Source organism: Gopherus flavomarginatus, chromosome 3, assembly GCF_025201925.1.
Source record: "Gopherus flavomarginatus isolate rGopFla2 chromosome 3, rGopFla2.mat.asm, whole genome shotgun sequence".
In the NCBI taxonomy this organism is placed as follows: Eukaryota; Metazoa; Chordata; order Testudines; family Testudinidae; genus Gopherus; species Gopherus flavomarginatus.
Genome location: NC_066619.1, coordinates 194942024 through 194955000, shown reverse-complemented (window position 1 = coordinate 194955000; position 12977 = coordinate 194942024). Strand labels below are relative to the sequence as shown.

At 43.8% G+C, this 12977-nt stretch overlaps 1 long non-coding RNA gene across 2 annotated transcripts; it reads left to right on the top strand.

The window, feature by feature from the left end:
- The first annotated feature begins 48 nt into the window (after window positions 1-48).
- On the top strand, window positions 49-12836 carry LOC127047859 (uncharacterized). Of its 2 annotated transcripts, XR_007773468.1 has the most exons (6): window positions 49-65; window positions 990-1201; window positions 1833-1959; window positions 4622-4741; window positions 8350-8705; window positions 12704-12836. It is a non-coding gene; the product is annotated as an uncharacterized LOC127047859 (long non-coding RNA). The 2 variants fall into 2 exon arrangements; XR_007773467.1 differs by lacking the exon at window positions 1833-1959 and having other exon boundaries at window positions 51-65.
- The last annotated feature ends 141 nt before the right edge of the window (window positions 12837-12977 follow it).

The following is a 12977-nucleotide window of genomic DNA, read 5'->3' as shown; positions in this document are numbered from 1 at the left end:
CCCGTTAATCCGCTGTTCCCCGCAGTTCTGTGGTTGGTCGCTAAGTACCTCGGCCAGCGTCTCGCGTGCGTAACCAGGGGGACAACCTGGGCGGGGCGGGAGACAGAACTCGGATCCCCCCTCCACAAGTGCAGAAAGAACCCCTGTGCCCCCCCTCCCCCGACCGTGGCCGGCACGAGCCGTTTAGCGAGCAGGGGCGGGGACGAGGTCCGCGCAGCCCGCTTCCCCCCGCGCTAGTTCTGGCCGGGCCCTGGTTTCGCTGCTCCCGAGGGGGCGGCCGGCGGAGCCCCAGGTGGTGTCGGGCAGCCTGCCCAGTGACCTTCGCTGTCGCCACTGCCCTCACTTCTACTTACGATTTACTGCCTGCTGTTTGTGAGGGGTTTAAAAGGCTCAAGGGGGCAAATCGCAGCGAGGGAGCTGTCAGGGTCTGAGCGGGGGAGGGGGCAGAAATTTACCCTCCTGGTTTGCAACCCCATGGACCAGGCGGCAGCAAGTCCTGAGCAGTAGCCTACATAGTCACGTTGCGTGGCGGAAACTGCACCTAGTTGCAAAACGGGAGGGTTGCTAAACGTGTCCTTACACCAGCCAGGCTGTGCAGCCCTGGCTCATGGTGAGGTGGGGTGGATAATAACGGCTTGCAGTGAGCGCCTGTTCCTGCTCCCTCAGCAGACTCCGCCTAGTATGTCCTAGCTAGAGGCATCTATGCCGTTGTCTTGGCATTCAGTAAAACACATGGAGATGGGCAGAGCCAGACATCATGAGGTTAGCAAGCACTTGAATGTGTCTAGCCAGGTAATACTATCAGGGTTGGAAGGGACCTCAGGAGGTCACCTAGTCCAACTCCTTGCTCAAAGCAGGACCAACTCCAACTAAAAGCTCTGCCTGGGATGATTATCAAGCTTGACCTTAAAAACCTCAAAGGAAGGAGATTCCACCACCTCCCTCGGTAACCTCTCTGCCTAAGCTACTAACATAATTGCTGTTCATAGGGTCAGGCTGCCTCTGCTGTGTTTGATTGAGATTTATTAAAAGGGTCTCCCTCCTCTCCTATGTCTGAAAAAAAAATGAAGAATCTGTGTGAGAAAAGAGGAATAGCTAACAAAGATCTCAACAAAGCCCTGCTCTGTAGACAGAGCCTACACTGACAGAAGGGTGTAGAAATGCCATCTCCCTGAGCGCTTTTCCATCTATGTCTATACAGGTGAGTTGCCAGCATAGCTGTGTCAGTCAAGGGTTTGGGGTTTTTTTTTGTTTATCATATCACAAACTGATACAACTCTTCAGTGTAGACCAGATGTTGGTAGGCAGAGGAAAAAGGTTTGTCTTTCTCTTTTTTTCCCTTTTCCCCCTCAAACAGTAGCTCTAAAAGAAAGTGCAGATCAAGAGCTCACTGTGCATTTGGTGAATTTAAAATAGATAGAAGCCAAGGTAGCAAGACTATCTATCTAACCAGAAATTATTTTTTTCAGCTTAGGCTGACTTGAAGAGATTGTGTCCCTGTAACCTGCTAATCTGTATGTGTTATGTGCATAGATTGGGACTTCAGTAGACTCGCATCCTTTGGGTCAGGCACAGAGGCAGATATATAACACATGCTATCCTCTCTGTGGTTTACATCTCTCGCTGTAGGATACAAACACACTCACAGTGATCTGTGCTTGACCACATCAAAGCTAGCAGTGTGCTATATCCAGGGCTGAGCTTGAAGACTACTCAGTAAATATAGCAACTGATTTATCAAAAAGCAGCTGCCCTAGTAGGTAGAGCAAATTGTTGTACATGCATTATCCCAAGACTTGGCATCCCTCATTGGTTGCTTATCTATTACCCAGGTCTGTAGTGCTGCCAGAGCAGTCCATAGCATCACTCAAGCATGTGAAATCTATGATGAAGTTACCCTCCATTACCTTGAAAAACTATGCTCGGGCAGCTTGGCCTTGTCATTTTCTGAACCTCAGGGTATGCCTATGATAACGCTGCTGCTGCACTGTCCCCTCCATACCTCTATGGCTATCAGCCTCCTCCTCAGATTCTCTGCTCCATCAACCCCACCCTCAGTATGTCACACCTCCCATGAAATAAAAGAGATGGTTCTCCCATGGATCAGTAATTAGTTAAAAGATAGGAAACAAAGGGAAGGATTAAATGGTCATTTTCACAATGAAGGGAGGTAAATATCAGGGTCCCCCAAGGACTGGTACTGGGACCTGTGCTATTCAGCATATTCAGAAATGATGTGGAGAAGGTGGTGAAGAGGGAGGGTAAAATTTGCAGGCAGTACAAAATTATTCAATATAGTAAATCCAAAGCTTTGTGTGAAGAGTTACAAAGGGATCTCGCAACCCAGTGACAGAATGACAGATGAAATTCAGTGCTGATAGGTAAGGCTGCATGTCTGTCATCAAGGTCACAGAAGTCATGGATTTCGTGACTTTCCATGGACTTCTGCAGCAGCCCATGTGGCTGACCCTTGGGCCCCCCAAGCAGCTGCCCCAGCGATAGCCATACTGGCTGCTGCTGGAGCAGCCCCATAGCCAGCAGGTCAGGTGGCCCTGCAGTCAGTCGCACGGCCACTGCTGGAGCGGCCCTAGGGCCAGCCACACCAGCTACTGCTCAGGCAGACCTGGACAGCCAAAGCGACAGCCAGTTGGTGGTCCTGTGGGTGGGCAAAGCAGCTGCTGCTTGGCAGCAGCTGGCTGTGGGGACCATCTGGGCAACAGCTGGTGCTGCTGGCCCTAGGGACTGCCTGAGAAGCAGCGGTGCTTTGGGTGCCCCTGCTGCAAGAGCAGCGGTGTCTCGGGCAACCCCTCCCCCCACCTCCCCAGAGGAGCGGTGCCTCACCCTCTCCAGTTAAGCTAAGCACCCCCCTTGACCGTGAATTTTTGTTTATTGCCTGTGACCTGTCCATGAGTAAATTGTAATCTTATTGATAAGTGCAAAGTAATACACAGTGGAAAAATTAATCCCAGCTGTATGTATGCAATGATGAGGTCAAAATTAGTTGTTACTATTCAAGAAAGAGATTTTGGAGTCATCGTGTATAGTTCTTTGAAAACATCCATTCTGTATGCAGTGGTAGTAAAAAAAAGCTAACAATGTTAGGAACTATTATGAAAGGGATAAATGATAAAGCAGTGTCAAGGTATGATTCCCCACTCTGAACCTTAGCGGCCAAAAGATGGGGTACCTGCATGAACCCCTCTAAGCTTAATTACTAACTTAGAAATGATAGAGCTGCCACCACCCAAAAAATAGTGTTTTGGGACACTTTATGGCCCCCAAACCCTACCCTGGGGACCCCAAGACCCAAAACCCCTTGGGTCTCACAACAAAGGGAAATAAACCATTCCCCCCTCCTTTCCTCCTCCCAGATTCTCCCCTCCCTGGGTAACACTGGGAGATCCCTGTGATTCAACTCCTTGAATCTTAAATTCACCTTCCCCCCCTTCTCTCCCCCTCCCAGACTCTCCCTGAGAGAGAGACAGTAATCCTAACACAGAGAGAAATCAGGCTTTTCCTCCCTCCTTCTCTCCTTTCTCCCACCAATTTCCTGGTGAGTACAGACCCCCTCCCCTTGGGTTTTACACAAGAAATAAAAAATCAGGTTCTTAAAAAGAAAAGCTTTTAATAAAAGAAAGAAAAAAAGTAAAAATTATCTCTGTAAAATCAAGATGGAAAATGTTACAGGGTCTTTCAGCTTATAGACACTAGAGAGAATCCTCCCCCCAGCACAAATACAAGTTGCAGCAAACAGAGATACAATCCTTCCAGCAAAATACACATTTGCAAATAAAGAAAACAATCAAAAGACTAAACCGCCTTTCTAACTAGTACTTACTAAATTGAACAGAAGAGGCTGTTTCACACAATTGGAGAGTCTGTATACAGGTCTGGTCTCTCTCAGAACCCAGAGAGAACAAAGAAGAAACCTAGAAAGCACAGACAAAGGCTTCCCTCCACTGAGATTTGAAAGTATCTTGTCTCCTGATTGGTCCTCTGGTCAGGTGTTCCAGGTTTACTGAGCTAGTTAACCCTTTACAGGCAAAAGAGACATTAACCCTTAACCATCTGTTTATGACAAGCAGAAAATATAAATCCGTGGTACACCCTGTCATGGGAGACCCCACACTAGACAAGCGGGGGTTAACCACGTTGGGCCCAAGAGTCTATATCCCCTAAACTCTGCTGCACATGCTCCAGGTGGAGCAAACAGATAAAAGAAGGTTGATCAGCTCATTCTGGGCTGACTGAGGAGGAGGATGTTGAAGAATAGTCAGCCTGCTGAAGCAGAGGTCCTTGTCTATGTTATGGAAAACCCTCCAGCTATAGAGATTGATGGGGACACCAAGCCGGTGCTCACAGAGGAGAGGTCTGAAATGGACTTAAGGCTAGGAAGTGACCCAGGGAATACATTGGGAATCAGTACTTGAATCCTGAACAGGAGGTTGCTAGCTGCACATTGCCCTGGATCAGAACCTGGTGGAGCAGCATGGGCCTGGATCTTCTATCCTGTGTTGGCAGATGGGCATTACTGCTGGAGATTCTAGCTATAGACTGTGTTTGCTCTGCCCCACCCAGGGGGCTGAAGCCTCTATTTGTTATTGTTTGCTCTACCCAAAAGGTCAGGGGCAACACACTATTCCTTGGTTCTGACCTAGAAGGCTGGAGTCCCTGTTTGTGTTGTCTGCCCCAGCTGAGAGTCTCAACATCTGTGTGTCGGGGTGTATCAACCTTGCACTGGGTAAGTGGAGACACCCTTGTCCCTGTTCCCCCACCCCCCAAATAAGCAGAGCCCTGTAACACACCTACCCCTTGAAGGGCAGCCAGCACATCCCTCAGCCCATGCAGCTTCCCACAGCCCCCATTGGCCTGAAGCCGCAAACCGCAGCCAGTGGGAGCTGCAATCGCTGAACCTGTGGATACGGCAGGTAAACAAACTGGCCTGGCCCGGCCCGGCAGGACCTTTCCCTGGTGGGTTGCATGCCAAAAGTTGCTGATCCCTGACTTAGGTCCTTCTTATCTGTACTGTAACCAATTATTTTTACTAAAGTATTATGAAACAATTCTTTCACCAGTCCTAGCACATTACTCCCTACAATTATTTAACCAGTCCTAGCACGTTACTCCCTACATACAGTTCAAATGTTGTGAAACTAGTTATGCAACAGACAAACACCTGAAGGTTTAAAAAAGGGATTTTTTTTCCCAGTTGAAACTGCTGATAAGCAGTTCTGCCAAATAGAGTGTTATCTTGCAAAGATTTTCTTTAAACATCTTAATGTTTGTCTGTAGATGTTATACTTCCTTAACAACCAGATATTCTATTGTTCTGTACAGTTTAGATGGAATGTGACTGCACTTTTAGCTAATGGCAGCTGCTGCTCCTTACTGCAAAAAGCTAATGGCTGCTGCTCCTTACTGCAAATGGCTACTACTCCTTACTACTCAGACCACACTTTCATCTCTGCATGGTAGCTCTGGGCCCTGGTCAGGAGCAGCACCAGACCAGTAGTGTAGTGGAGTCAGGGTTAGTTGAGGAGCTGGGACTGGCCAGGCTCTAGAATCCAGAGGTGATGGGAAAGCCACGCCATTCCCCACAGATCAAGGAGGAATTTGCAATAGCTACTTCCAGTAACAACAGTATGGCAGCCTGGTCCCACCCCCTTCCTTGGAGCTGTGCTTCCAATTGTAAGGACAGAGCATTGTGTTGCATCATGCTCCAAAAGGGTGGAGATAGAATAAGTGACCTCAGTTTTCCTCTACAGGATGCATGTACAGTAAGTGTAGGTGAAGAAAATAGAGAGGGAGAAAGTGCACAGATGCAGTGGGTGCATTGCAGGGCTCCAGTACTATTACATTTGTCACTACACTGCTATTACCAGATCCATTTCAAGATCACGGTACTTATTTTTAAATATCTAAAAATGTTTCAAGCTACATACCTGAAGAACCAACTGTCAATATATTTGCATCATAACAGCTGTAATTGACAGAAAAGAGATCTAAACTCACTTGGGCTAGCTATGGGAACCTGCTACCACCTGAGATAGGGCTCAGCCTGAATGCCGCACACTTTGTAATGGAAACCGTAGTAGAAATGCACACTTTCAAAGGTTGTGCTGTTCCTCTGATGAGAGCAAAGGGAATTTCACTTGCTTTGAATTGCACACAAACACTGACTTATAAGAGGGCAAACTGACTTGCTTGGCCACATTCTAATATCTCTTGAAATGCAGAAAGAATATATCTTTCATATAATATCAAAAGTTGGCAAGCAGGACTCTTGGTTCCTCTTTTCCAGATTGTATCAGAGCAAAACCCAGCAAGTTTGGCATTCTCTCTAATTAAAGTTTCATATTTTCTAAAGGCACAATGCACTCTGTTGGCATTCACTCCAAAAGAATGTGACATTTAAGTTGAATGTGCAGTCAAATGGTCATGCATTCACCCCACTGTTTTAATATTTTTTGAAAGTTAATGGATAAGAGGGCCATGTTAAGAGGTAGCAGCTGGCATTTATGCTAGACCCTTTTAACCTGTTTTACAGTGTAACCTCTTAAATGAATTTACTCTCTTTCACAACGTCCCTTGTTACTTTGAAGTGCTACAACATGAAAATAGATCAGAGAGTGTGCTGGGGCTTGTATTTCCCATGATGGTGTCTGCTGTTTAAAATGTTTGCTTGCCTAGTTGTGTTGTGGCATGATAGCTCTATCACAGATAATTAAATAGAGTTCTTAGTTGGTGCAAATTTGTAAAATATATTTTTTTAAATTGTGTTTGATATAGTAACTAAAATACCGGACTGTACATGGAGTGAAATCAGTGGGATTTTTGCCCTTGACTTCAGTAGGGCCAGAATTTCATCCTTTGTACTTTGATGTTAGAAAGCTTGGGAGGGGAGGTTCAGACAAGATGCACAAGTGCTTGGAAGGAGTTAAGAAGTGGGTCAGATTTCTGGGTCCTTATGTCCTCTAGACCAAGGATAGATTTCTGCGAGACAAGCACGCTTGTTTCTGACCAGAGCTTTCTCAAAGGTTGCAGCAGGAGTGTTCCGAAAGTGTGGGACTCTGTAACCTTATGCACCCCTGTATTCACACCTTATACACTATTTTAATAATCTTTATACAAAATATGCCTTGTGAGGTATCATTTGAAAACTAATAACTTACTGATTAATAATATCATGGCTAACAATATCAACAGTATATGTACAGTTATGAATTACCGGGAATGATGTTACTAGTACTTGTTCAAAACCAGACAGGTAAAAGTGTTAAACAGCTCCATCCTAAACAAAGGAATGTGAGTTTACCTCAGTTTACACATAAACAGTAAACAGTGCAATCAACTAATGGGGAGGGAAGAGAGGAGATGGAAAGAAACAAAACAATTTACATTTTAGCAAACACTTGTGCAGGAAGAAAGAGCATGGAGCTTCCTTCACTACCAGAGTCTGTCATCTTCCACATTGCTTGAATAAACTTTACTTTGAGGGGTAACCAGAAAAATCCATACTATTCTAGAAAGGAAAGAGCAGAATATCCCAAGGTATGTCTTGCATCTAAGAAAACAAAGGAACCTGCACTTTGGGCTGTTGAAGGAGAGCCTGAGGAGAGGGAAGGGGGAGTCAGACACCATTTTTCTGGAAGACTGTTAGTTGGGAAAGCCATCTTGAACAAGGTCTGTACCTTGCTAGATTAAGTTTTAGACTTTGAGATGTGTGTGTTCACCTTTATTTGCTTGTAACCATTTCTGACTTTCTCTCATACTTGAACTCACTTAAAATCCTGTCTTCTTTTGTTAGTAAACTAGTTTTACTTTTAATCTAACCCAACCAAGTTCTGTGTTTGCTTTAAAGTGCATGTTAACTCCAGTTAATGTGGCAAGTTGTTGGGGTGTGCCTATGAATGTTGCAGGAGAGGGATGGACATTGCAGAGCACATGAGTTTGAGAAAGCTCAGGACTGGGGGTGAGTTGGGGTGACTTACTAACATTCACCAAGTCTGATCCTAGACACACTCTTGTCTTTATAACTTCTGGCAGGCTGTTGGATTCAAAGTGGTTGAATCAGAGTAGTACAATTTACAGAATACAGAGTGCATGCAGGATGGAAGCTATGAGTAGCAGAAGTATTTTAATACAAGTGGTAACAGAACATCTCGCTGGTCTGAATTGCACCCCTAAATGTGACAATAGCATAATTATGGCATAAGCATCTTGCTATTTTAACTGAGATTTACACTTTAAACACTCATGTAACAGTTTTTAAGTGATTCTCAATTTTGAAGGCTAGGAACAGTCAAAAGAAAGATTACTGTTTTATTATTTTCATTTTGTTTATTTCAGATAAGGGAAATAGAACAAAAGTAAAGCATAAACATGAGCATCTGTGAAGCAACTATAAAGTTATTGCTGGCCAGGTTGGGGAATGACAAATTAAGAGATGAGCATGAACCATAAAAATGGTTGTCTGGAAGAAAGACAAAGAATGTGGACACCAAAAATGGGAAACAAACATGAGCCAAGGAAAGGGAGACAGAAAGGCAGCAGCAAAAAGCAGCATGCTGCCCAGACCTGGAAGCAGAAGCAGCTGCACACTAACAAGCCATGGAACTGGAAAAGAAGGAAACCCAAGAAAATGAGAAGGAAAGGCTTCATGCCCAGAGCAAAATGGGCAAACAGGCAAATCCCACAGTCTCCAGGTACTCCCTCCATCCAAGGAATACCCTGCCGGGACAGGTTGTGCCCTGCATACAAAAAAGAAGCAGATTGTATTGAAGCATATTTTAGCACTTTTGAAAGGTTATGTGAGGTTCATAAAGTTCCAGAAGATAAGGAAGTCCCCCGATTGCAAAGTTGTGTTGTAAAACATTAAACATATTTAATGAAATGCTAGTTGAAAAAGCTTTGAAATAGTCTGACTTTTAAAAATGTGTCTTGCAAAGCTTGCAAATTACCCCTGAGTTGTGCAGTCTGAAATTCACAAATCTCAGGAAAAGTGTTGGCATGAGTCAATGTGTCGAGAAGATGTGTGGCTCAACAAGAAAAAGGGAAAAGTGGCTGAGAACTATGACTGTTTGTTTGATCTCTTTGCTCAAGAGCATTTTCTAAGCATATGTTCTGAGATGTAATATAGAATAAATCTTTAAGTTCTCTGCAGGAAGTTGCCATCCTGCCTCCTGATTCCTTTGTACAAGCCCAAATGTCTAATAAGCACAAGACACCGAAGTAGGGACAGAAGCCTGGTATAAAGGGGATGACCCTGTTTTACCACTGGATAGAAGGGGAGTGGTTGGGACTCCAGGTGCTCACCTCCTCAGAATCATTCCCTTGCTGGAAATCCCTGTTATACACAACCTGTACAGGAGAATGGTCCAAGAAGGTACCACCCATGTAACTCCACTGAGCACATGAGAAATAAGTGCCTTAAGATAAACTAAGATCACACCCAATCCAATGCAGGTTAATACAAGTGTCATTAACACCAATTAATTTTGTGATGCCTGATCTTGAGGAAGTGGACCTGGAGTTTATCATGGTTGCCAATGTAAATTGCAAGGAATGGGTAGCCTCAAGGGACATTGGAGTACAGATTTCTCAAGTCAAGGAAAGCATATTCAGAAAAACTGGATACACATGTTACCTGACCAGGAAGTAGAGCTCCTTGCATTGAAAAAATATAAAATAGCTGTACCTCTGGCTAAGGTGCATTTTGAATTAGAAGGTTTGAAAGGTACCTTGAAAGTTGAGATATTAAGCAGCACTTCCACAGCAGTGCTGGGGGGAAGTGATATTTTTAGTATGTTCGCAGATCTTAATATTGTAACCCATAGAAGAGAATTGTGCAGACAAAGAAGCAGCTGTGGGAGAAGGGGACATCCCCTGCTGAGCAAGAGGAAGCAAAGTGCTTTCAGTTGTGGGAGGGATTGAGGCCAGCTCTTGCATAGCAGAGGAAAGTAGAATCCTCTGAGACTGGGAGAGGGGGAATTTACCTCTGCTACTGAAGAATCTGTCCCGGTTGTCAGCTGCTAGCATTTTGCAGATGAATTAAGGGTAGACTGCACTCTAGAGTGCATATGGAGATATGTCCTGAAGGGGACCTCAGTGAGGGGAAATGGAGAATATAGAGGTAAGCTCATGGGGGGAACAGTAAAATCCCTGGGAAACCTTACAAGTGGCTGACTGTGTCTGCCCAGCACTGTGGGGAATTAATCTTGCTGACACATGATTTTCCTTTTACTGGTCACTTAGGGCCGTGGAAATCTGTGAACATTTAAAAAAAAAATACTGGCCAGGGTAGAGAATGAGGGGGTAGATTATTGCAGGTCTTGTGAATTATGTCAAAAAAAAAAAAAGAACTGCAGAAAGTTCCTCTTTGCCTCTTGCCTGTAATATAAGAGGCATTTTATAGGGTAACAATGGACATTGTGGGTCCTATGCCACACCCTGCCCAAAGGGGGGAGAAATATGTCCTGGTTGTAGTTGATTTTACCATCAATATCCCAAAGCAGTTACTCTATTAACATAAAGCTTGTTTCTGTAGCAAAAAGCCCTTTTCATTATTTTTAGCAAAGTGGGTTTTCCTAAAATTATTTTATGAGATCATGAGTCAGATTTCATGTCTCAGCTATTCAGTGATTTATGGAAGTTGTATGGGATAAAACAACTAAGAGCTGCCCCATATCACCTAGAGACAAATGGTGTAGTGGAGAGGTTCAGTGGGACACTGAAATCAACACTGAGGATGTATGGCAGGACTAAGATTAGGATGAAATGTTACACTGTTTGTTGTTTGTAGGTTCTTGGGGCACTTCCTTATAAACAGTTTGGCCCATTTCCATCTCTATACAGAGGGAAATTGAGGGTACTCCCAGATCTTACCAGAGACTGCTGGGAAGGACGTACTGAGACAGAAGGGTAGCCTATAGCTGAATATGTACAAAGGTTCAGGCAAGAGTTAAAGGACATGCTGGAAATCATTCAGAGTCACCACAGGGACAGTCAGGCCAAACAAAACGCGTGACCAATAGAGTTGTAAATGCTCTTTGAAGTAGGAGATTTAGTGTTGCTACTTATCCCTGTGAAAAAACGCAAAACTCCTGGAAGGGACCTTTTGAAATAATAGAAGAGGTAACTGAATGTACATACATGGCAAAAGACTTCACAGTAATGCTGCCATGCAGCTGGTGCATGTAAACAGATTTCAAGTTGATCACAAGAGAGAAGACATGGTAAGCATAATCTGTTGTGCAGAAAAGGAAACAGGCACATCTCCTCATTGATTTGATGGCTGAATGCCAAACTGTCTCATCTCTGGAAAGCCTCAATATCTACAGTGAGTTAATATAAATTGAGAAAGCAAAGGTGTTTTCTGTACTGCAGGCACATAGACAAGTGTTTCTACCAAGCCCGGGAAGACTCACTAACTCATAAGATTGTTACTGTAGGATCACTGCCACTTCCCAGCAGGGCCTACTGTACCACTGGCAAGGTACAAGAGCAAACTTGCCCAGAGATGCAGAGCATGCTGGCGCTGGGAATGATTACAGAGTCTGACTGCTCTTGGGCATCACCTGTGGTCTTTGTTACTAAGACAGACAACACTACAGTTTTTGGTTGAGTATAGGAAACTCAATGCTGTCATGGTACCAGATGCTTATCCTATGCCTAGAATTGATGATCTGCTGCATACCTTAAGAAAAGCTAACTATATCAGCTTTTTTTATTTAAAGAATACTGGCAAATTTCTTCAGATAATGCTCTGAAAAAATCTGCTTTTATTAGTGATGTGGAACTGTATGAGTTTTAAATGGATTACAGGACTGGGATTGTTTAGTCTGCAGAAGAGAAGAATGAGGGGATTTTGTAGCTGCTTTCAACTACCTGAAGGGGGGCTCTAAAGAGGATGGATCTAGACAGTTCTCAGTGGCACCAGATGACAGAACAAGGAGTAATGGTCTCAAGTTGCAGTGGGGGAGGTTTAGGTTGAATATTAGGAAAAACTTTGTCATTAGGAGGGTGGTGAAGCACTGGAATAGGTTATCTAGGGAAGTGGTAGAATCTCCTTCCTTAGAGGTTTTCAAGGTCAGGCTTGACAAGCCCTGGCTGGGATGATTTAGTTGGGGATTGGTCCTGCTTTGAGCAGGGGATTGGACTAGATGACCTCCTGAGGTCCCTTCCAACCCTGATATTCTATGACTTCGCAAGGGCCTGTGTCCACAATATAGTGATGACAAAACCTCACTGATCTGAATTGCACCTAAAGTGTGACAGCAGACAACCCTTAAAGGAGAACTGTCTTTCATCAGAGCCTTCTAGTTCTGTGCAAAAGTGAAACCATCCCCCAACGGTTTGGTAATGTGTGAGCAACATATGGGCTATCTGAATGCACTATTTTATAGTTAAGAGTTTGTTTTTTTATTCTATTTTTTTTTAAAGCATGAAGTATTTTCTACTTATTGAAGATGTAATTTTGTCTTCTAAAATATGCATGCTTAGTTGGAGAAATTCAGTTCAGCCAGGCTTGTTGAGAGGTATCAAAACTGTTGTCCTGTGGTATAGATTTTAGATATGCTCCCTTCCCTTGTTTGCTTTGCTGTGGATTTTTAAATGATTTTAACAGTAAAAATATATAGAATCTTCTGTTTTCTAGTCACTCTTTGGTAGTTTCTAATTTCTTGATGCTCACTTATATCTCCAGGGCTGCTGTTGAGATTTCCAAGGCCCCAAGCTACTGGACATAAAGGTGTTGACAACAACTTTGGAAAATGTATGGCTGTGTTATAACAAGAGAGAGATGAAAAATAAAAAAGCATTTGCATGACAAACTGCAACATTTTGAAATGCCTTTTGTTCTGAACTGTTCAAAATGGATCCTATTTTTTTCTGAACGCTTTTTGCAAATTTGAAAAACTGTTTTTTATAAATGGAAAAACCTGTGTAACCACCTCAATAATATTTTGATAGCATTCCAT